The sequence below is a fragment of the Pituophis catenifer genome, unplaced genomic scaffold (assembly GCF_029215685.1).
Source record: "Pituophis catenifer annectens isolate HBS135680 unplaced genomic scaffold, rPitCat1.0.hap2 SCAF_2, whole genome shotgun sequence".
NCBI lineage: Eukaryota > Metazoa > Chordata > Lepidosauria > Squamata > Colubridae > Pituophis > Pituophis catenifer.
Window position 1 is genome coordinate 56,962,762 of NW_027256882.1, and position 24,808 is coordinate 56,987,569.

Sequence of the window (24,808 nt, forward strand, 5' to 3'; positions counted from 1 at the left end):
TATCTATCATCTATCATCTATCATCCATCTATCTATCTATCTATCATCTATCTAACTAACTAACTAACTAACTAACTAACTAACTAACTAACTAACTAACATCTACTGAATGGAGAGCTTTTTGTTCCATGGCGGGGGTGGGGGGAAGAGATTAACCTAGGAGAAGTGGTAAATTTCTAGGGACAGGTAAATTAATCTGGAAAAAGAGTAATTTCAAAGGAATAGAAAACATATGAAGAATGTTTGCAGGATTTGGGTTTGGCTAGTCTAGAGAAAAGAAAGACTAGGAGGGCATGATAGCAGTATTTCAGTATTTAATAGGCTGCCAGAAAGAGGAGGGGGTCAGCTTACTTTCCAAAGCACCAGAGGGCAGGACAAGAAACAATGGATGGAAACTAATCAAGGAGAGAAGCAACCTGGAATTAAAGAGAAACAGTGAGAACAATTAACCAGTGGAACATCTTGCCTTCAGAAGTTGTGGCTGCTTCATCACTAGAGGTTTTTAAGAAGAGATTGGACAGTCACTTGTCTGAAATGGTATAGGGCCATGATGGCAAACCTATGGCACGGGTGCCACAGGTGGCACGTGGAGCCATATTGGTGGGCACGCGAGCTCAGCTCTAGCACGCATGCGTGCACTGGCCAGTTGATTTTCAGGCCTTCTGGACCCACAAGAAGTCAGGAAACATGCTGTTTCCAGCCTCCAGAGGGCCTCTGCGGGGGTGGGGAAGGCTGTTTTTGTCTTCCCCAGGCTTCTAGAAAGGCTCTGGAGCCTGAGGAGAGCGAAAAATGGGCCTACCAGGCCCACCGTGCCATCGCGTGCCAAAAGCAGGGGGGACATGGGTGGGCAGGGAGCATAGAATTATGGATGTGGGCACACGTGCATGTGACCCCCCCACACTCCCCACACTTTTGGCACACGATGGCAAAAAGGTTAGTCATCACTGGTATAGGGTCTCCTGCTTGATTCAGCTATATTATCTTAGAAGACAATACAAACTGTAAATTTGTCATATCTTGGAAGTGGCATTCTAGTTAACATTGTTAAACAACTTTAAACCAATCCCGGTGATGGATTTCTCTTTTGGTTTAATTGTACACAGAATCGGAGCAAGTGAACATTTAACAGAATCTCTAATCCTTTGACATCCATCAAATTTAGGTAAATTGCGACAATAAACTTTTAAAACTAGTAACCTAGAGATAGATGGTGACTATCTGATGCAGGATCCAGATTTGCTGGCAAACAAAATGCACTGCATGGGTAAATCTTGTGAAATAATATGCTTATCTATAACAGTTTTAATTCAGAACCACATTCTGTAGAGGAGTAGAATGGAAACATTGTGCAGGGCTAAGCATCCCTGGTGCTAATAAAACATTTAGTTCAATGCTAAGGGCACATCTGTGTGGTGGGAGGGAACGAGCACAGCATATGATCATTCAAATCCATGCTCTGTAGGGATGCATGTTCATCATGTGAACAATCCATTAGCTCATATAGTCTGCAGATGACTGAGTGGGAAATTCTGCAAAGCAGATTCCTGATTTTCAAGCAAGCAGGAAAAAAAAGAAAGGGTGCTTTAAATCAGAGACACTTACTTATGTTTCTATTTCTGAGCCACAAACAAAGGTAGCCCCACTCTCTCTGTTATAACTGAAGAGGCTGTTAAGAGGCTGTTCGGTTGAATGAGCTTGTTTGAAGGACTATTTTGCCCAGGTCCAACTTAAAAGAAATATAAAAAGAAAGTTGGCATATACATTATTGTCCTTTCCATCAAAGTGAGGTGTGCTACATCTTTATTTAATGTATAATGATTGCGTCTTGCAATTTATTGATTTGATTTTCATCCTGCCTTTATTACTTCATAAGTAACTCAAGGCAGGAAAATATTCCTAATACTTCTTCCTCCTCCTCCTGTTTTCCCCATAACAACCACCTTGTCAGGTGGATTGGGCAGAGAGAGAGAGGAATTAACCACTTTAACCACTACAGACAATTGGCTTTGTACATGATTATGTTTACATACTGTATATTATTAGCTCCAGATATATTAAGAAATCCTGTTCTGCTTTCATATCTCCTTTTTTCATAACACATGTGTGGGCAGACTAGGGCAAATTTTGGAGTGTAGGAAGAAATATCCATCTGGTTCCATTCCAAGTGGGGAGATAGACACTGGAAACATGGAGGCTGATTGGAAATATGGTTTATTGGTGAACAGGACCACATGGGTTTGACGTCCTGGGCAGCTGACCACATGGAGTGAAGAGTGAGGGTTATTTATACCTTCTCTTGCCCTTGCCCTTGAGCTTCCTATTCCTATGCAAGAAATGTATTCTATTGGTTGTTGTAAGGATCACTGCTAACTTTGTAGGCTGTCTGGAGCTGAAGGTCTTTTGTCTTGTAGATAGGCTGACCCAGTCCTGCTGGGGCTATTAAGAAAAGTGGGGGCTGCTTTCCAAGAGCATGCTTCTCCTTTAGGGAAATATAATATTCTGCCTTTTTAATATTTCCTAAAATATTTCATTCTTCTAAGAGGGGCGGGTGCTAACTTTCTAAAGGAGCATGATAAATATGCTCAATGGAAGCATTGTTGAATAAATTTGTAGATTCTAAGGTGTTTTTTTTAAAACAAGTAACAAAAGGGACTGAGCCGACAGCATCCTAGACCTCCTGAAGGTTGATGAATCACAGATACCTGGCAAAAGTGAGGAACAATCCTTCAACAGATGCAGACACACAACAATCCAGGGGTTTCAAGGTCAGAGGAAGATGAATTAGATTGATGTTATTGATACTGTAATATCTTTTCACAGAGGGTTCAGTAATCCCAAAGAGTACTTCTTTTTCATAGCAACAGATTTCTTTGTGCATTTTAAACTCTAATAATTATGGCCCTAGAACAGCCACTCCCCAAAAAATTTTATAGCTGGAAGCCTGTAAGTGATATGCTGTGATAAGATTCGCTGTTAAAAGTTGAAGGAAATGTCTTTTCATTTTTACTACAGTCACAGCCATCATTTTTCAAGGCTGGAATCAGATAACTTGGACCACATCTGCACTGCAGATGAGCTTACTTTCGATGAGAGTTTAGTACTTCCCTACTCTTAGATTAAAATGGCATTTGGGGAGATGGCTTATTGTAGGGCAATTGAACTGTCCATAAGACATGTAGCTATGCTTTCAGATTTCCATCTCCTTTTTCCTTTTCCTCCCTTTGCCGATTTAAATCTCACACATTGCTTATTGGGAATGCATTGCTGAGAACCAAGGCTATATTTTGCACAGATATAGTGCAAAATATAGAGATGGAAGCCAAAAGAATCTATCACCCTTCCATTCACCCATTTATGAACTGAATAAGGGAGGAGAAGAGAATGACAGATCTAATCTTTAATTCAAGGTGTTTGCTTTCTAGCTACACATTATTTTAGCATTACACTTCCCTAACCAGGGAGATCAGTTTATCTTAAAATATATTCAACTTGGAAACATTATACACCCTGATCATACTTTCAGTGGGAAAGCTGCACACACAAATCATTTATACCAAACCATATTACTGGTTTTTCAAAGTCAGTCTGCCTCTCTTCCTGAGATCTGTTTAACTGGAAAACCTATCCTGGGACTTCTGTTTTCAAAACATGTGCTCTAACCTTGAAATTCTATCTTTTCAAAATAAAAGTCAAAGACATTTCTAATCACAGACAGCAAACAGAGCATGGCTTCTGGAATTTCAGAACAGTAACTAATGCATCCATCTGGTATTCTTTTGTTTACATCTGGATTTGAGATGAACTTCTGGGCCTTTTCAATTCTTATGAAAGCTGCTTATGTTTCTTGATATGTTCTCTCAAAGACTGCTGCTTAAATTTTGATTTATTAAAATTATTAAAATTTCAAGAAGTATGCTGGTCTTCTTGATATGATGGTATCAAGATGGTATTCATATTTCCTTTTTTCATAACACGTGTGTGGGCAGTCTACGGCACATTTTGGAGTGTTGGAAGAAATGTCCACCTGGGTTTGGTTCCAAGTGGGGAGAAAGACACTGGAAACATGGAGTTTGCTTGGAAAGCTGGTTTAATGGAGCAGAACCATTAAACACATGATCCTGGTTCAGCTGAACACATGGAGTGGAGAATGAGTGTTATTTATACCCTCTCTTGGGCTTTGAACCTGAGCTTCCTGTTCCTGTGGCAAGGGCAGGTATTCTATTGGTTGCTGTAGGGGTCATGTGCAAATCCTAGGAGTTTGTCTGAGATAAGTCTGGTTGAATTGTGCTGGGTGATGTAATATACCCATGTGCTATGTGGTGAGCTCTGCTGCTAGATGGGTAGAGTGCAAATTCTATTATGTCCTGAGCCTGGAACTGAGGTCTTTTGTTTTGTAGATAGGCTGGCCCAGTCCTCAACGGGCACCAAATATCTGCTGGGGACAGGGAGCTGGCGCTGAGTTTCTGTTTCCTTTAAGATTTTTATTTCTCTTTTAGGGGAAATATACTGCCTTTTTAATATTTCCTAGAATATTTCTGTCACATGTAAATGCCTTATTCTCTAATATGTAAATAGTATATGAACGGGATATCAGGGGTTAATTTATTCTTCACTTATTAATGTATTCATGTTTCACCACTCCCATACCTAGCTCCGCCCATTGTATATATAAGGAGCTGCACACACTCTCTTCTTCGCTTCTATCTGTGAATATTCAGTGAATATAGAATGCCTTATGTAAATAAAAGAAAATATATTTGAACTCTTAACTCTTATATAATTTATTGAGTCTGATCCTGAAAATATTGCAACAAGCTGGTAGCAGAGGATGGTTGAATTGACTCAATAAAAACTTAAATATGTCTAAGAGAGATAGGCCCAACACCAGGGCATACAGCAAAGAAATGGAAACGGATCAAGAAATAATAGATGAGTCCACAAATGCAATTTCGAGAGAATCTGAAGAATACACGACTGAAGAAGAAGAAATAATAGATGAAGATGATGACCGAGAGGAAATTAAAATAGAAAACAACGAACTCAGGTCAGAAATATTAAAACTGTTAAAGAGCCAGAAAAACGATGAAAGCCTCATCGCGAACCTCCAAGACATGTTGAAAAACAGCGGAGCAGCGAGAGAGAAGCACATCGCTACCGAAAAATCAAAAGACTCAAAAATAGTAAGTGATACGACTACAGAAAAGAACGCTATAAAGAAGAAAAACGATGATCCCGTGCAAAATTTTGAATGGCAGCCATCTTGGTTTCAACAGACCTTCAGAGTGAACAAAGCAGAGCCAATCAGAAAACTTGATTCAAAACTTCTGGCGCGAAAGGCACTACTAGATAATGAAAACGAAAAAGAAAAATCAAACACCTCAGAAGAATCAGAATCAGAAAGTGAAGGTGATTCAACAGATACTCAAATAAAGTCAGCAATGAAGACGCTTTTTGCTGCATTTGGACCAAAACTAAAAATTACCAAAAAGTCAACCAGAAAACGGACGAGCAAGCCAACGTCTCAAAATCTACCCACTCCCATCCTGACGACGAGAGCACCGACGCCTGAACCAAGGGAGCCCTGCAAATACCGTCCCACACCGCAGAGAGCACCAACGCTCTCAAGAGAAGAAAAAGAACAACCGCCATCGTCAGAACCCCTAAGGTCGAGCCAGAGACCGATTCATCTGAAGAGGAGCTGAACGAGCGAACCGCAACGACGAGAACCTCTCACGACAACTCCAGGAACGAAATGAGCAACGCGCATGCGCGAGACTACGCAGACGGCCCGGGAAGACTTGAGTTGCTGAAAGGACCCTGCAGACTCATCGCGAGCATTCCCACGCCGTTTTGTAATTTCCACCATTTACAAGACCACGGACTACCTCCGGTTGTAAGTAATGGACCTAATAATGTCGGAAACTTGCCCAGTGACTTCCCAAAGTTGAGAATAGATGGCATTAATTTACAAGAATGGTATCAGCAGCTCCAGGTTGTCTTTATGAAAGAAAACTTACTGTTTTTCATCACTAATCCCCCAAAAAGACCTTGGACTTTAAAGTTAGACTGCTTACACCATAGAGCATTTTTCTTATTAATTTCTAGTGTATCTCCTGCCATGTATCACAGCATTAAGCAAAATCTGACTGTCTCAGAAATTATTCAATGCATGTTCAATTTGTTTCACAGTGATAGTGTAGCTACCACCACAAGAATGTCTAAAGATTTCTTTTCTTCTAGGATAAAACCAGGGGTTTCCATAAGTGAACATTTAATATCTTTAAACAAAATAAGAGCTGAACTGCATTTAAGGGGGGAGGTGATTTCAGACCAAACAATGAAAAGTGTTATCATCAACTCACTTGACCCATCATGGAACAATTATATGTCACATTTAGACACAATCAATCTAGGATACTTATCCATAGAAAGTCTATCCAATAAGTTAATAGCTGAAGACAATTCAAGGAAGAGTCGCTCTAACAATCACATAGAACACAAACTATATAGAAAAGTAGCTTTCCAAGAAAGATATAATGAAACATTCAGATGCCACAACTGTGGATCCAGGGAACACAATAGAAGAGATTGTCCCAAAATTACAAAAGAAAGACATAGGTCAGAACACAGAAACAAATACACCTATAGACAGTCTTCCATTGATAGACATAGATATAGAAGCCCACCAAATTACAAAGAGTATAGAGGGGGCAGAGATAATTCAAAGGACAGAAAATCTGGTTCACTAAATGGACTAAACAAGCAAGACAACACTAACATACAGCAAACTGAGGATAATAACTGGCTTATTGATTCTGGAGCAACCAACCATACCACTAATAATAAAATATATTATCTTCATTTATAGAAGATAAATTTGTAATAAAGGTAGCTAACCAAGAAAAGGTCCAAGTATTAGGTAGAGGGAATGTAACCTTACCTGGTCTAGGAAAAATAGAGGGGGTATTACTGATACCTGAGATACCTCATAACATATTAAGTGCCATAAAACTAAGCAGAGATTCAGATATTAATATTGTGTTTTCAAAAGGAAAAGCAACTTTGGAGAAAAATAAAACAGATATAGGTACAGTAATGATTAAAGGAGGCCTACCTTATTTAATAACTAAGGAGAAATGGTTACACAACATTGATTCAAATATGGAGGATTGTATTGAACCAGATAATGGAAACATTAGCAACAGTGACAATGATGAATGTAAAATAGCTCATGATAACAAGGACGCACATAATGAGAAAAAACCAAAAATAGGTAAGCCAATTCATGATGAGTGTGCTCATGTCTTACATAGGAAATTAGGACATGCCAGTTTTCCTGTAGTACAGAAAATGACTGAACACGCCGAAGGTGTTAAAATAAAAAATTGTGAAAACTATTTGGAATGCTCAGTATGTAAATCTACAAAACTAAAAACTAGTCCCAGGCCTAGAAAATCAACAAGGTCAACTAACAAAATTTTTGATTTAGTACACATGGACCTGGTTGGTCCACTAACTCCTTCAATCATCTACAAAAAACATTACTTCTTAACTATTGTGGATGACTATAGTCGCTATGGATTTGTTTACACATTAAAACACAAGGATGAAACCTTTCAGAAATTTAAAGAGTTTTACAAACGCGTAGAAACACAACACAATATCAGAATAAAACAAATAATGACAGATAGGGGATGTGAATTCATGTCTAAGGAATTCTCCCAATGGCTGAAGGACAGAGGAATGTTACATTACACATCTAGCCCATTTTCCGCGTTCCAGAACGGAATTGTAGAGAGGAAGAACTCAACATTACAAACCATGATTAGATGCACATTGGAAGATGCTGGCTCGAGCAAACAATTCTGGTCAGAAGCCCTACAATATTCCAATTACACACAAAATAGAACTTGGTCCAGCATTGTAAATAAGACACCATATGAAGTGATGTATAATAGGAAACCAAAATTAGCACACATGCATATATTTGGAGTCACCGCAGACGTACACATACCTAAACAATTGAGAAGAAAGGGAGAAAATGTGTCTAGAAGACTTAGATTTATGGGATATGAGACAGGTACAAAAGGATACAGATTCATTGATAATAATAACAAATTTATAGTTTCCAGAACAGCTGTGTTTCATGAACAGGCCAACTGGTCTAAAATACATCTTAATGAAATATTCCCAAGCAACAACACAGATACAAAATCCCAAGAGAAAAAATCTGTAGAAAAGCAAAATGACCACAAATATAGAAACAAAACTAAAACATGGACAGTCAACACAAAATAAAGACAGATACATTAACAAAAAAGGAAGCAAGATATTTGCATGACAATAATAGTAAACCTGAGAAAACAATTAGAAACACTAGAAACCAAATACCAAACAAATACAAAGATTATATAATGCATATGGATGGAGAATCTACGACACCTAACACATATGAGGAAGTGTTAAAACTTCCTCCTAAAGAAAAAGAAAAGTGGGAATTAGCAATGGCAAAAGAGATGGAAAGTTTACAAGGATTAAATGTATTTACACCTGCAATTGCACCAAAGGACAAAACAATTATTGGCACTAGGTGGATATATAAAATTAAAAATTTAGAGGGAGGCAATACTCTATACAAGGCTAGATTAGTTGCTCAAGGTTATGCACAGAAATATCCAGAGGACTATACTGACACATACTCCCCCACAGTAAGAACTGAAAGTGTCAAAACGGCTCTAGTTGTAGCATCAGCACTCAATCTCGATGTATTCCAGTATGACATACAGACTGCGTATTTACACGCAAAATTAGATAAGGAAATATATGTAAGAGCACCTCACAGTCAATACACAAATAAGGATGAGATTTGGTTATTAAACAAAAGTCTATATGGGTTAAAACAATCTGGTAAACGATGGTATGATTGTTTAGTGAAAGTACTTAAAACCATGGAATTCAATGCTACTACTGCTGATAATTGTTTCTTTGTTAAAAAGGGTAATGATTACATAGAATTTGTATTAATCTATGTGGACGACATTTTATATATAGGTAAACATAAAGAAAGAAGAGAAACATTTGTAACAAAGTTAAATGAACATTTCTCATTGAAATCTTTAGGTAAAGTAAATAAGTATCTTGGTGTTCAAATTAGTAAAACTAGAAGGGGATTCAAGCTTTCTCAGAAAGATAAGATCATAGAACTTTTGAACAAATGTAATCTAAATGACGCAAAACCTTGTGACACTCCAATGCAAACTGATTTCCTAAGAAATGCTGATGAATCATCCCCTGAATTCAAAGATAACACGTTCTATAGATCAATCATAGGTTCACTTCTTTACATTTCTAATTGGACAAGACCTGATATCGCTTTACCCCTCAATTTATTGTCCAGGCATGTCAGCAAACCAACGATGTATCATTGGGAAGCTGTTAAAAGAATATTAAGATATTTAAAAAATACTTTAGATTTCTGCTTAATGTTAGAACCTAATAATGTCAAGGAACCGAAACTCACATGTTACGCAGATGCAGATTGGGCTGGAGACACTTCATGCAGAAAAAGTACATCTGGTTACTTATTTCTCCTAAACGGTTGTCCAGTTTACTGGTACACTGGCAAACAAGATTTAGTGGCCACTTCAACGACAGAAGCGGAATATGTTTGTTTATCTAAAGCAGCAAATAACCTTGTATGGTTTAATGATCTAATTTCTGATGTTTGGAAAAAACCTGCTCTACCTTTTGTCATGCATGAAGACAATAAAGCAGCCATTGAAATATCTAGATCTGACGCTATTGGACAGAGATCTAGACATATAGACATAAAATTTAAACATGTGAGACAATTATCTCAAGATGGATTTATTAAAGCAGTGCATTGTGAGACATCAGAACAATTAGCTGACATATTGACAAAGCCTTTGCCATCTAAACAACATAAATACTTGACTTCCAAGTTATATGTATTATATTGTTCTGAATCTGAATGTAATAGATGTAGCATATCGAATCGGCATTTAGAGGGGGATTTGTCACATGTAAATGCCTTATTCTCTAATATGTAAATAGTATATGAACGGGATATCAGGGGTTAATTTATTCTTCACTTATTAATGTATTCATGTTTCACCACTCCCATACCTAGCTCCGCCCATTGTATATATAAGGAGCTGCACACACTCTCTTCTTCGCTTCTATCTGTGAATATTCAGTGAATATAGAATGCCTTATGTAAATAAAAGAAAATATATTTGAACTCTTAACTCTTATATAATTTATTGAGTCTGATCCTGAAAATATTGCAACAATTTCATTCTTCTAAGACGGGTGGGTGCTAACTTTCTTCAATGGAAAAAGAAAGCACCTAGAGTGGGATGAAAAAAGAAGAGCTGGCTGGCCCTAGAATGGAACGAGGAAAAAAAAAACAAGGACAGAATGCAAAAGTGGCAATAAGAAGAACAAGAAAATAAATGGAATGAATTGCTGTATGTGGTGTAGTGCAGAAATTTTTTCATGCCATTCTTTAACTTGTTGATAGATAAGTTGATAGGTCTGTAATTTCTCCTTCCTTTCCCTAAGATAGAAGTACTTGCATTCCTCCATTCTTGTGGGACTTCATGAGTTCTTCAGGAATCCTCAAAGATTTACTGTGTTAGCTCTTCAATCAGCCCCACTAGCTCTCTCAGCATCCTTGTTGTAATTCATCTGGCCCTTAAATTAGCTAAGTGCTCTTTTACCATCTTCTTGTGTGTCTTGAGTTGTAGTTTTCCTCTTCCACTTGTGACATCCTGATGGCCAAGTAGGGCTTTGTTTCATTTCTGAGATGGTAAACACACAAAAGAATACGAGTTAAGACATTCTGCCTTCTTGCTATCTCTTATTACAAATTCACCCTGTTTCCTTGCAACAGACTTACTGCTTCTTTGGCTTTTGTTTGTAATGTTTGTTGCTTTCAGCATTTCTTATAAACCTCAGTTCATCCTGACCTTTCACTGTTATGACACAATGATATCTCCAGTTTAGTTTTTTTTTTTAAAAAAATATTTTTTATTAAACAATTTAGATTTTTTAAAAAATCTTTTACCATTTTCTTCCTTTCAACAATTTCGCATCGGTAAACATTTCTAGCATATCCATTTTTTCTCCCTTATTTCAATTTATCCTTTATACATATAATTCTAATATTGATTTATTTACATATATACATATAGATTGTTTATTTTTTATCTTTGAATTATTTGTATAGCTTTTCTAAAATTATTGTAGAATGAAATAAATTTATTCTGTTCCCAACCATGCAAAAACATCCATGATACTGAAAATTCTTGTTCCAAGAAATATTCAAACATGTTAATTAAACATTAATTTATTTTACTTAGATTTGCCTTCTTAAACCCAGATGTTATCATTTGTTAATTGAGCTACTTTATGGTAAAAGAAACTAGAAGAAGGAAACTCATTCCTGTTTTCATTAGAGGAACTTATAAAGTTTCTACTTTTTAACTCTTTTTTTTCTTTCTTGGCCATCAATGTCAATCTATACTTTTCCCACCAAAGGGAATTATGGTTTTAATTTTAACCAGTTTCATTTCTTTAATTATAATAACTAAATCTTAATATACTAGTGTGTTTTAACCACAGAAGGTGTAAAAGCGAAATACCATTTAAATACAGTAAACTTAACATTTGTGCAAATGTCTGAATTATCTTTGCTTATTATAAAACTAAAAATTAACCTAATGATCCACCAAAACAGGAGACACGATTCAATTGATTGGATGTTCAGTCAATTCAACTGATTGGAAGTCATTATAGCATTAGTTCCGGATGAAAATTTAATAGCCCTAATTTTTACACTTTATATCTTATTATCAGCATCTGCTAATATTTCTGTGACCAAGACCTACGAAGAGGGACAAGAAACATCCTTGTCTGGTTCTGTGGGATAATAGGAAAACAGCATATAATTTAATAATATTTTTGCTCCAGAAAAGTTATATATCATTTCTATCCAAGTCATAACATTTACTGGAAGTAAATCACAGTGAACATAGGTTTGTATAAGAAGGTCAAACATTCAACCCCCCCTTTCTTTACCAAGTTTCATATATTTTAGAGTGATATTTACTAAGCACGATGATAGTATTGCCAGTTCTCATGTTTGTATGACATCTGGCTATATTTGAAGTCTGCCCTTCAGATTCAGCTGCCAGAAGTTGGGCAACTACATGCAAGAAAATTGTAAACTTGCATCCTATACGACTGCCAAGAAACAAACTACACTTGACAATGTAAATAAATTGAGTTCTACCAAATTTCAAAATTGAAAGCAGACATAAAAGAAGAAGTGCGTGCGTTTTAAAACAATCAATGTTTAAGTAATTTTAAACTGATAATTAATGGATTCCTCTGGATTTACTTGTGCAAGAACTCCTAATTTTTTCCAGGTTGAGAAAACAAGAACATGAATGCATAGTTCTATTCCATGAATGTCAAACTCGTGGTGTCACATTGCCGTCACGTGACGTATCACGACATTTTTCCCTTTCGTGGAGCTGGGGTAAGCGTGGCCCACGCGTGACGTATCCGGCCTGCAGACCGCCAGTTTGACACCCCTGTAAAATAATCAATCTTATCTTTTTCAAGAAAGGGCATAAACTAAGTTTTATCTGTATCAATTTGATTAGTAAACAGTAATTATCTTCCTATGTGAAGGGAAAATGTTCCCAGCCACTTCGATTTTAAGTTAGGTGTAGCACAAGTGTACTCACTCATAAATTAAATGTTTTAGCAGACATCAACATTTAATCAGTTGTTTTCAGAAAACCTGATTAGTCCTTGGGCAGGGAACTCCCAGGGAACTCCAAGATGGTTGACTAGATTAGGACATTGATAAAGCATCCCAAGAGAATTGAAACTTCCCACTTCTATATCATTGCAAAAAGAAAAGAAATAAAAGAAAAGAAAAGAAAGAAAAGAAAAGAAAAGAAAAGAAAGAAAAGAAAAGAAAAGAAAAGAAAAGAAAAGAAAAGAAAAGAAAAGAAAAGAAAAGAAAAGAAAAGAAAATCATGGATGCAATCACCAGGAATTGAGATCCGTTTGAGACCCTCTTTACTATTAGTAAAGAATCAGTTCCATTGAATTCTGTGTTATTAGCATCCAAGATAAAACATTACAGCATTGCAGGGCACATCTTCTTCCAGCCTGGGACTGCACTTGGCCTTTGAATACAGTAGCGTATACATTGTATATATTTAATTAAATAAATATATGTGGCAATATGATACTACAGTCATATATTAAAAAAAATTATCATCACAATTTTTTTTTTCTTCTGTTCAATCATGTCTGATTCTCAGAGACTGCCTGAACAAATCCCTGCAGTTTTCTTGGCAAAGTTTTACAAAAAGTGATTTGCTATTACCTTCTTCCTAGGGCTGAGAGAGAAGGACTGGCTCAAGGTCACCCACCTTGCTTTGTTGCTTCAGGTGGGAACTCACGGTTTCCCAGTTTCTTGCTTGATACCTTAACCACTGCTTCAGACTGGTTTTCACCATCACAATAAGAGTAACTATTTGGTAACAACTTTTAGAAAGCTCTGGAGGGGGTAGGGCATCATGAAACTAATTATAATTGTACACCTCCAGGACAGGTATACAATTATACAGGAATAATTGAATGAAGCAAAGAAACAATTATATAGGAATAATTAAGAGAGAGGGTTTTGTTGGATGAGAGGGGCTATTACATGAACAAAAACAAATGGACCCACTCCTTTCCTTCTTTTGCAATTAGTTGTAGAAGTTCTTGTCTGTGTTAAATCGCCATCTATTCTGGCTGCCATGAATAAACTTTGGCTGGCTTCTATAGAGTGTTGACAAGGCTTGTTGAGATACAGCCAAGAAGAGCTGAAGGTCTGGCTGGGAACAGCACAATACTTTGTTTGTTTCATTGTTACTCTGAAAGTGTTAGCAAACGAATGTGACAGGATATGGAAGAATTTACAGCCTAAACGATGCCTGAAAATATACTGCTACGTCAACAGTGACTTCAGATGGACTTCTTCTGATGGATTAATTACAGAGGAATCCTTTGTTTTAAAAATCAGAACTAACAAGTTTGTTTGTGGGGTGGGAGAATTAAATTGCTAAAAGAGGCTCTCAAACTCTCATTTTTCTCTGGAAACTCCTTACCATTCAAGTAAGTGGTCAACAAATTACTCATCTTGCTTAATGCCTTAAGACTTCCTTCCTTGCCTCTTTCTTTTAAATGGAGAAAACATTACAGAAAGATTGAAATAACAGGCATCTGGTGAACCCAGGCTGTTCATTGAGACATAATGCTAGAGGGTTAATATTCTCCTATAGACTATCTCCTAGAGCTCATTAGGCAGCTACTTCAGAAGTAATACAAACACTAGATCCAATATTTAGAATTGGCAGGACGACAAAGCTGTTACTCAGGAAAAAGCTGAAATTCACTCTTTCTAAAGATCTGCCAATCTCTGTCTCGATCTATTGTTAAATAGAAATTGGTGGCAGGCTTAGGACCAATATTTTTCATATATTCCAATGAAATTCACCCTTCCTCCCACCCCAGTGGCAAATGTTTGCTACTGAAAGAAGGAAGCATATAAGAGGATTTCCAGTATTAACTGATTACAGTTATAAAACAAAAGGTCTGGAAGAGTGAGGAACCAACTTCCTGCGATGCATCTGCCGTTTCAAAGGGAGAAGGCAGAAGAGTCCCACTGGATACCTGCAAGGCCATGGGGCAGCTAAAGTAATTGTCTGGTTAGTATCTTGAGACTTGTTCTAATTATGCATTTAGCATAGGTCAATGACAAACTGATGCTGTTTAACCAGCCGCTGATTTGCAGCTTAATGAAAACATCCGCAAATAAGTGTTGGCAGCAGCAGATGGTGTATTTCCCTGAATCAGGTTGCACTGCTTTAAAGAGAGGGCAAATCAGGGGTGAAATCCAGCAGGTTCTGACAGGTTCTGGAGAACTGGTAGCGAAAATTTTGAGTAGTTCGGAGAACCAGCAAATACCACCTCTGGCTGGTCCCAGAGTGGGGTGGGAATGGAGATTTTGCAATATCCTTCCCCCAGGAGTGGGGAGGGAATGGGGATTTTGCAGTATCCTTTCCCTGCCATGCCCACCAAGCCATGCCCACCAAGCCACACCCATGCCCAAGCCACCCCCACAGAACCGTTAATAAAAAAATTTGGATTTCACCACTGGGGCAAATGCTTAAGATAAGTCTGAAATAAGTACACAAATGCACACTGTCATACAGGTGAGTTTAAGCTTCAGTACATGACCATCATAGATGATGATAATAATAATGCTCTTTTGTCTGCATTGCAATTCTCTCTTTTTCCTTTGCTATTTTTCTCCGCATCATGGTTATCAGAAACGGGTCTGCAAACACCTGTTTAGTCATTTATCAAACATTAGCAGGAAAAAGGCAGGGTCAGAGCTTCTCCACCAGGTGCTCATCACATCTGTTGGGGCTGCAAATCTTAGAATTCCTAATCCAAATTTTAGGGTGCTGGTTTGGAGGAAAATAGTTAACCTCCTACTCTACTCAGAGCTGAGAAATTCCCTGGTTCCCCCTGCCCATTCCTAATCAAAAGTCCTTCATGGTAAGTAGGAAAATAAATTGAGAAGCCTGACAAAAGAAATGGTTGGGAGAACCATCATGTCTACTTCTGTGGCATTGTGGGCTTTAAAAATAGGTTATTGGAATAGGTATCTTGGAATTTGACACTCTGACCTGAGGATTGTTACATATTTATAGTACACTTCTCTAGAAGTAAATTCAATTATGCATAGAATTGCAGTTGAAATTCCTAAAACACAATGCAAGCTCTGAATGTACAAGCCAGAGGCTTATAGTCTGAAGAAACAGAAGGCGAGGGGATGAATATAGAAAGACAAGGAAGGAAGAGATAGGCCCGGTCAGGAGCAATTCCAGGAATTGCTGTTACTTTCTCCTTAAGTGGCTAACTCTATGGTAGCTGAAAGCATTCTCTCTCTCTCTTTCTCTCTGTTTATTTTCTTTCTGACTTCAACAATGTGCTGGAACACCAGAAACATTGTAATCCAGGGATACAAAGAGGAAAACATCCATCAAGAAGCTTAGCTAGGAATTGAACCAGGATAGGATCCTGCTGATATCTCTGAAGCCATTCCTGCCGACATCCAACTCACAGACAAGACATGTGAAAAGTTTAGGGGCTGGGAATGTGCAATTGTCCATGTTATAATTCTATGGAGAACTGAGAGATATACTTTATGGCATCTGTTAAAATATCTCCAAAAATAGACAGATTTATTTATTTTGGTGGACAAAGGCTAATTCTATGGCTGCAATTACAAATTGCACTAAAACTTAATAAGAGTTGGTTGATTTTGGCTTACTGTTTTATATGAAGCTAGTCACTTTTGTTTATTTTTACTTAGCATATTGTGTGAACTGAGCCACTGTCCTTTTCTTGTCCTTGTTCATTTCAGCTATTTAATTACAAAAGTACTGAAAATATTTGCCTAAGGTTATCCTTGGGCAAAATTCAGATACAAAGGGGTTCTCTGAAAGAGGAATTCTTACAGTTTTGGATTGAATAAGAAAAGGAAAAAAAGAACAAGAACAAAAAGAATAATGCAGTTTACTTTTCTAGGCAAAGAATATAGAAGTGCTGCAATTAAATAGCTGAAATGAACAAAGAAAGAAAACCACAATGGCTGAGTTCACACAATACACTAAGCAAACATTATGCCAGTTAAGTACAAAACTATTCTTTTTAAAAAAATAAAACTTAAAAGATCTTCAGGCAAATGCTATTTATTTGCCTGATATTTGTCAAGAACTTAATGCATATCAGATTTGTACATGGTTTAATAAATTGAACAAGTTATAATTATTTGTAGATAATTATTAGGAAAGGGATAAAACTCAGAATTTCCAATTCTTGCTGGAATCAAAGCCTTTAAATTATTATTTTTTAAAGAAAAGATTTAAGAACTTTTAAGAAACAAAAAAAAAAAGTGTGATGCCCATACCAGTTGTGTCAAAATCAATAGATTGCGAATGCTTAAAAAACAAGAATAAATGTCTATAAAAATTCTTAATAATAAAACAGAAATCTGCATTTCCCCATCAGATCAGGGGTGAAATGCTACCAGTTCACACCAGTTCAGGCTAACCGGTAGTGATAAAAGCTACCGGTTTGCCGAACCGGTAGTAAAAAAAAGCTACCAGTTTGTCCAAACCGGTATTTCTGATAATCAGCTGTACCGCGCAATTTATATTTATATCCTGTTTTCTAGCGAATCTAAATCACCCAGCACAGCTGTTTACCCCTTCACTGTTTTACTTACCTTCAAAGAGCTCCTTTTTCCATGTGAAGCGTACATTTGGTGTGCATTGTGCATGCATGCATGCAGCGTGCATTTGGTGTGCACTGCACATGCAAGTGCAGCGTGCATCAGGCATGCAATGTACATGTGCGTCATGCAGCAGGCGTGTGGCACGTACCATGCATGCACGGGTAGCAAACTGGTGGTAACCTGCAGAGGATTTCACCACTGCATCAGACCTGTAATCACAAAAAACAACATGCAGCCAGGTTTACAGTTCTTTAATTTTTTTTACATGTGGAAGCATCCAAATGAATTTTCTTCTCCTTTACTGCATTGCTAACATGCTTACAAAAAAGACAATGAGCATCCACATAGGGGGAGGTGCATGTTTAGAAAATCAAAATGGCAACCAAAAACTTGCAAACTTAAGATCCACCCCTTTTCAGGTGCAGCAGAAGAGATGGAGATTTGATTGCAGCCGCCATCTGTTTTAGCTCCTCCTGTCAGGCCTGGAAGCCTTCTTTGCATTGGATCTTCAGGCCTGCGACATTTAGTGTTGTGGGAAACTGCGAGGGGGGATTGTATGGAGCAGAGGAGACATATAGTGATAATAACATTCCTTTCTCTGAGAGTCAAGGACAGCTTGTCCTGCACCTGGAGGGGTGTGATTGGGAGGCATCTCCAGTTGGGAAGGTGTATTGATTGGGCCATATGATAGACATGTGGGTGCTGGGCAGGGAGGGACTTGGACTTTCCTTTTGGTGGGGAAAACCTGGAAGCTTTCAGATTTGGGTTTTCCCAGATGTGCCAATACGACATCTCTAATAAAATGGAACTTTGAGAAACTTTGAGCCTCGGAATCTTCTTTCGTTGGGGGTTTACTTGGAACCCTTTCACCTCCTCTTGCAAATGGCTCTGCCCAATAGGCTACTTTTCTTGTTAGATTAGGCTGAAATCCACTCCTTTACTACCCTGTTCAGCTGTTATCTACATGTCCATGGAACATAGTATTGCTGGATGGATTTTCCCAGGACTGGGCCACTGATTTCAACCCTAAGCATCCATACCTTGATCATAGTCTGATTGCACATTTTTCCCCAAGAGGATATTTATAAGCTTACAGGCTGTTTCTATAGAAATAACATCTTTTAATGCTGTATTATCCTTTCTTTTTCTCTTTCTCCCCCTAAATGTTTGCCTTTTTGCCCATGTGTACAATATTTCCATTTTGCTACCACCTAGGAAGCTCAGGTTGAGAGAAAGCAGTTTGCTCACAGCTATCAACTTCGAGCTAATATATTTTCCCCCCAGCAGTCGAGAGTACATTATTATGCTATTTATCTCTTCTGTCTGTCATGGTAAACATATAGAGAACATCTCCAAACGTTCTGTGGATGTGCATCATGATGCTGCAGCTTCCTAGCAGGTCACCTAAATTTAAGGTCTGTCCAGTTTAAGATAATAGATAGATTGAGACATAGATGATAACCAGACAGATAGACACATACCTATGCCCAAAACAGACTCGCTGCTACAAACATTATAGTGAGAAATTGAGCTGCTACATGGAGTAATTTCAACACTTTTATCCGTTTCCAAGTTCTGAATCACAGGAAGTTTAGTGACCAGCTAACAGTACTTCCCCCTCCCCCAGCCTAGAAAACGAAGGCTGTAACACAGGGGTGAAATTCAGCCAGTTCTATCCGGCTCCGGCGAACTGGTAGCGGCAGCTGCGGGAGGCTCCGCCCACCCACGCAGATGTCATGACATCACTTTTCTGTAATGATTTTAAGCCTCTGCACATGCGGTGCTCACACATTTGCAAACCTGTAGGGAAGGCAAGTGAATTTCACCCCTGCTGTAACACACCATACCACAGTAAACCATCCCGTTGTCTGTCTGCCAGGTATGTGTTTTAGTGATCTACATTAAGATGTACAGAGGGGGGCAGATTGTGTATATGTGGTGTTACGTATAGCTGGCACCAACACCAGGCCTACAAATGAGTGATAGATGGATTGACTGGTAGAATAAAAACATTCTTAGCACAGCCTTTGTGTTTTATGACAGGCCAAGAAAATGTAAACCAACCAAATGTTGACATTGCTTTACGCCATTGGTTTACACATTATTCCTAAGAGATTGCTATGGCCTGAGCTGCTTAATTTCAAGCAGCTTTTATTGATGCGAGCTTAATGCGGAACTGTAACAAAATGCACCTATTTTATTAGCCCACCCTTTTCTTTTAATGCCTCAACTCTGCGGGTATGTTTAAGAAACTAAAAATAGGCAAAAGGAATCATGTGACATACCTCACAAAATGAAAAAAATGAAAAAAAAACACATTAAAAGGTAGAGCATCCTTGTTTCCTTGGAAATACTGTTGAGTAGTAATAGTACTGAATGTTCTAAAAATTGCCCATTGTTCTTCCAAACATTCCTGAATATCCATAGGCGGTATAAACCCTGGTAGCAAAGAAAATTGGACTGTTTTAGTCCCCTCTGTTTATAAGAATACAATGGCGCCAAATGAATTGCTTTTATTGGGACAGCAGGCTCAGAGAATCATAGAATCCACAGGGCGGGAAGGAAGCTTGCAGGCCTTCTATTCCAACCTCTTGCCCAAGGCAAGAATCCTTATACCATTTGCTATAAAAATATTTGGACTCATGCCATCTTTCCAAAGATGAGACGCAAAGGAAATAGAAAAGGATTTCAAGCTTTTGAAAAGAAAAACAAATCAGTAGAACTCAGGAAGATCAAGCTACAGCATAAATAAAATGATTTGTAAAGCCAACCTTGACAATATTGGAAACCAATGTTTCCAGGATGTTCCAGATGACATACAATGAGCAAAATGAAAGAAAAAGAAAAAAAAAAGTTATCTCTTTGCCTGTTTGGCTTTAAAATATTTCTGAATGATTATATTTTTAGGTTTTGCCATGTCATTCATCCTTCAAAATAGCCAGTTTGGGAGCAGAAGACATCACGAAGATCACTTAAAATTCTTCCTAAATTCGGAGAGGGTAACATATTTTCCATCAGCCACATGGTTTCTAAACCTCCATTTTGGGGCCACCAAAGCAACTCCAGATTATTTTGCACAATTCCTTGATTTCCAATTATATGGCTTTTTTGGGGGGGAAGGGGGTGTTTCTCATATTGGCATATTGTCCAATTTTTCTCTCCTTAGCTAAACTGGACATGGGCATAGCCAGCGTGTGACACAACTGGCCCACAGGCCGCAAGTTTGACAGCCCTGACCTAAGTGATTAAAATGCTCCTAAGTATTCCAGAATAGAATAGAATAGAATAGAATAGAATGGAATGGAATGGAATGGAATGGAATGGAATGGAATAGAATAGAATAGAATAGAATAGAATAGAATAGAATAGAATAGAATAGAATAGAATAGAATTTTTTATTGGCCAAGTGTGATTGAACACACAAGGAATTTGTCTTGGTGCATACACTCTCAGTGTACATAAAAGAAAAGATATGTTCATCAAGAACCATAAGGTACAACACTTAATGATAGTCATAGGGTACAAATAAGCAATCAGGGGTACAATAGGGTACAAATAACATCACAGCAGTTTGGAATGAATGAAGAACGTTTTTTTTTTTTTAAAAAAAGAGTTGCATCAGATAACTGAAAACTGAAATGACAAAATCAACTAGTGCACAGTATAATATATTCCAAACTAGATTTTTAAAAATGTACAAACATATTTCAGGCACATGCATTTGTCTTCAAATGAAACCCACTCCCAATAGCTCCACAAACACAACACTCTAGTGAACCTGCTGTCTTTCCATCGCACAGGTGTCAAACTGGCGGCCTGTGGGCCAGATGCATCGTTCGCAGGCCACGTCCACCCCAGCTCTGCAAAGGCAAAAAAGTCGCAATACATCACGTGACGTCACATGACGTGATCCAGTTTGACACCCGTGAAATGGAAACTAATTGAAAGCTCTTACCAGATTTGGGGAAAAACTCCCCATGAGTTTCAGGAGATTCATGTTGTCTGGTGGCAGCCTATTGTAATTTTTTATTTTTACTTGGATGAAGGACTCTGCCAGGGAAATTTTATCAATAACCAGTTGAATTGATTGCCTCCAGGTGGTGGTGTTTTGTTTTTTTTTTTTGCTGTTTCTATGTTGCTCTCTTTGTATGTATTACTTGACTGTAAGTTTTAGCAGATGCTGTTTTTACAATATACTGTATGTTATGTCATAGCTAAAACATTGGCAGCCTATTTACCAGATGGATTTTGCCACATGATATTGATAGTTATAGATTTTACTTTATTAGTAGACATGCTATGCCATTAATCTCCATTAGCAAATGGACAACTGTTCTTCCTCCTTTTCATCATCTCAGCTTTGCTACAGTCCCAATATTACCATCCACAGTGCTAAGGCTGCCATTAATCTCTGTGTTATTAACATCAGTATTCCAACGTGATTTAAATATTTTACAAGAATCTGCCCTGATATCGTATTTGAATTTAGAAATACGTTTCTAAATAAAACAAACAAACAAATACATTGGTCTTTTAATGCAACCCTCCCCAAAAAATTATAGTTGGTATAAAATGCAATAGTTCATCTTGCAATTGCAACTCTGGGAGCCAAATAGGATTAAAAACCACAGAACAAAAGTAAACAAAGCAATAAACAACAGCAACACAATTGAATTATAAAATCTACAAAATATAGCTCTAAGACACTTAAACTATCTCTTCAAGTGGAAACTGTCTGGGCTCTGAGGGCTTATATGGAGTGAAGGCTTAAGGTCAGGGGTGGGTTCTATTTACCTTTACTACTGGTTCACAGTGGTAGTAGACGCATGTGCAGTCGCTTCTGCACATGCGCAGATCGTCTATGACGACATCTGGGTGGGTGGGCGGAGCCTCCCCCTGGTTTTACTACTGGTTTGCAAGAAACGGACTGAACTGAGGGCAACCCACCATTGCTTAAGGTCCTTTCCTTGCAACTGATCAGGGGATATGGACACAAGGACAGCTCTTCTGTGTAGTGAGTCATGTACTTTGCAACACTCAGAGCAATGCTTGCATCCTCTGTGCGAGGATTTCATAAACCAGTGAAAAACCGTATTATATAACCAGTTGTTTGGTGGATGTCTTTTGATGTTTTAGCATCAAAGAATTGTGTATAAATGTTTGTGTCGATGTGTGGGTGTATCTCAATATGTTTCCAATATCCCAGAATATGTATTCCTGCAATAATGTATTTATCTTTATAATTGTTGCTCCTGCTGCACGTTACATTCAAAACGCATGCAATTTTATAGGCCAAAGCTAGCACAGATTCTGAAGACGAAATAGAAGTGTATTGATGCTTCTGATTTTTGTTTGGAGAAGACTCCTGGGAATACCATGAATAATCAAGGAAACAAACAAATGCACCATGAACACAGCAGTGCAGAGTTATCACTGAAAGCGCAAATAACCAGATTCAAGTAAACCTGTTTTGGAAACATTAGGCAAAGACCTAGCTCTTTTGATAAATACCAATAAAATGTGTAGCTCTGGGGTGAAATAAGGGGCCTTTGTTGCTCTCTGTGCTTGGTTGTTTTCTTACAGATCTACCCAAACTAGATAACATCATCAGTGCCAGTAAAGAGTGGGTTTGATTATTTTCTTTAAAGAATATGAGGGGGTTCAGCAATGATTGGAGGTGGAGAAAATGTATTCTGTTAGGCTAATAATGCCCTCTACAACATCTGAGAAACTGGGTATCCTCAAAGAGGCAATCTGCATTTGATCTTCTATTCACTTCCCCATTTAACTCTTTCTTTTATAAATAGCAATAGCGCATAGACTTATATACCACTTTACAGTGCTTTTACAGCCCTCTCTAAGCAATTTACAGAGTCAGCATATTGCCCCCAAAAATCTGGATCCTCATTATACCCACCTTGGAAGGATGGAAGGCTGAGTCAACCTTGAGCCGGTGAGATTTGAACTGATGAACTGCAGCTAGCGGTCAGCTGAAGTAGCTTGCAGTGCTGCACTCTAACCACTGCACCACCTCGGCTTTACTAAACTGGACTTATAAAGCTGGACTAGTTTGTGCCAGTCACCTGGTTCATAACATATATTTAGAAGTATTCAAAAAGTTAAAATGTAATAAATACTTGAAATACTTGTCCATGTTTCTTACAATTGAAATGTAGGGGTGTTTTTTTGCTATTGCATCATACCACATCTACATACAGTATGGTCAGTTTGGTGTAGTGGTTAAAACATCAGGCTAGAAACCAGGAGACTGTGAGTTCTAGTCCCACCTGAAGAACAAAGCCAGCTGGGTGAATTTCAGCCAGTTCTTCTCTCTCGGACCTGGGAAGGAAGCGATGGGAAACCATTTCTGAAAAACTTTGTCAAGTAACCTGCAGGGTCTTTTCCAGTCTCTTAGAATTGAACCTGAGTGAATGGAAGAAAAAAAAATCGATGAAAGGAAGTCAGCGTTTATTTGTCTAAGTTTTGCATAAATAGTAAGCGATAATCCTGTAAAAGTTTTTGATTTCATTGGTACTTAGAGAATCAAGTGATCAATAATGATTTTCAAGGAACAAGGTTTTTTGGATCGGAAAGTTAAAACCCAATCAAATGAAATGAAATTAGCTAAATCATATTTACACCACTAATTTTATCTGAAAGTCTGCATGTCATTTGTTGGTTTTAGCCTACCCTCCTTCTTCACAAGTTAACTTACATTTATATAAACAGCCAGGTTAACTTGTTTTAATTTTTTCTCCCTGGACTTATTACCGAAAATTTCCATTTAAATTCACATACTTTTATAGAAACATGTCATTTTGTGTGGTAAAACTCTGTCTCACTTGTAGTTTGACAAAATGGAAGTGTGAGTTCTTCCTTTTTCATTATTTCTCATGCTGAAACAAGAAAAAAAAATATTTCTCTCCCCTGGGAGGGTGGAAGCTTTAGGATCAAGGGATACTCTTCTATCATTTCTGTTGGAAGCCACACCATACCTTGCTTTTCCAAGAAGCAAATAACTTTTTACAGGATCTGTTGTGTGCACTCCTCTTTGGTTGGAGGTAAAGGTTTGTTTCACTGCCTTTATATTTCACTATTTCACCTATGATGGATGGGTAAATAAATAAATGTGAACAATGGCTGCAGTTTGGATCCACCCATTTAAATTGCTACTAAATGTGTAAAGGCTGAAAAGCACCTCTACATATAAAGAGGGGTTCTTTCTCTACATATTTTCTGTCACATTTTCATGCCATCTGTTCTCCTTCATTCATTACTGAATAGTTCATCCTAATCGTTGGACCTGTTTTGCATTACTCTTGGTTTAAAAGCTACTAAAAATAATGCCATGATTAAGGAACATTAATAGCCTGCCTTAAACCAATAAGCATCACAGCAAACAGCAGGGGA